This window comes from Phascolarctos cinereus, unplaced genomic scaffold (genome assembly GCF_003287225.1).
Source record: "Phascolarctos cinereus isolate Bilbo 61053 unplaced genomic scaffold, phaCin_HiC Scaffold_1;HRSCAF=81, whole genome shotgun sequence".
Classification (NCBI taxonomy): Eukaryota; Metazoa; Chordata; class Mammalia; order Diprotodontia; family Phascolarctidae; genus Phascolarctos; species Phascolarctos cinereus.
The window spans coordinates 138,055,431-138,056,833 of NW_027555514.1; the positions used below are offsets into that span (position 1 = coordinate 138,055,431).

Consider the following 1,403-nt stretch of genomic DNA (forward strand, 5'->3'; position numbering starts at 1 on the left):
ACCCTCCAACAATCTGCCCTACCTTCTATCACCCCCACCCCTTATCTTATCCCTTTTAAATATGCATGTCATTACTTCTTTGAGCCAATTCTGATGAGAGTAAGGTTTGTCAGTGTCCCATCACTCCATCATCTTCCCTCCTACTTAAAAATCTTTTTTTCTTGGTCCCATGGTGTGCAAAAGTCAAGTAAAGGACAAACATGGTGGCACCCAGAGGAAGACCACCCACACTGTGGTGAATGTGAGCTACAGTGGAGGCTGCTCCACATCTCCTCTGCTAGATTAGAGCATTATGCTTTAAGATGGAACATAATCAAGAAACTATGGAAAGAAGATTAAAAATCAATGAAACCATAACCAGAAAATATGAAACAGCTTCCAGAATTAGATCAGAATTTATTGATAAATGGATCAGCATAAGTTGGACTAAATGCAGCTTTTTGTGGTCTAATAGCAATTTTCCCCCCAACACATCTTAAATGTAACACAGGCTTTCATAACATCAGCTTTACCAATGGCTATTCTCCCATTTTTGTCAACCTACATAACTTACAAGAGTGTTGTAGTTTACTTTTGAGTTCAGGCGATCTAAGCTGTTAAGCCTGTACTGTTAAAAGAGGTGGAATGCTTGGTCTCATAATTGGGGGGTCTCTATTCTGTTGTTTTGGCTATGCCAATAAATGGTGCTCTGGCAGCCAGGTATAACTCAGCTCCACTACCACAGAGAGGAAATATTTGGGCCTATTGCATTAGTCTCTCAACTTGTCTTTAGAAAGATGGTCTTTCCCATAATGCTGCAGACTGTGTTTGCAGCATACCTTGTTTCTAAACAGTATGAAACACTCATAAAAGCATTTGAATTACCTGTATCTGGCTTCCAATTCCAAGGATATTAGAAATAAAATTATATAAAAATAAGATACTAAAACTCAACAAATATACAAATAAATTGAACTCATTGCAACTTTAAAAAATACAAATAAAAACTTTTTCTTGCCTCTTTTATGTGAAATAATTTACCCTATTCTCTCCCTTTCCATTTTCCCAGTACATTACTCTCTCACCCCTTAATTTTATTTTTCAGATATCATCCCTTCATATTCAATCACACGTATGCCCTCTGTTGATATATACTCCTTCTAACTGCCCCAATAATGGAAAAGTTCTTGTGATTTACAAGCATCATCTTTCCATGTAGGAATGTATATGGTTTAACCGTAAGTCCCTTATGATTTCTCTTTCCTTTTTACCCGTTTATGCTTCCCTTGAGGCTTGCATTTGAAAGTCAATTTTTCTATTCAGCTCTGTTCTTTTCATCAAGAATGCTTGAAAGCATTTCATTGAATGCACATTTTTCCCCTGAAGTATTACCCTCAGTTTTGCTGGGTAGGTTATTCTTGGTT

General features: G+C 37.1%; 1 pseudogene; it reads left to right on the forward strand.

Moving 5' to 3' along the window:
• Positions 1-514: 514 nt before the first annotated feature.
• Positions 515-896, forward strand: LOC110206933 (transmembrane protein 126A pseudogene; annotated as a pseudogene).
• The last annotated feature ends 507 nt before the right edge of the window (positions 897-1,403 follow it).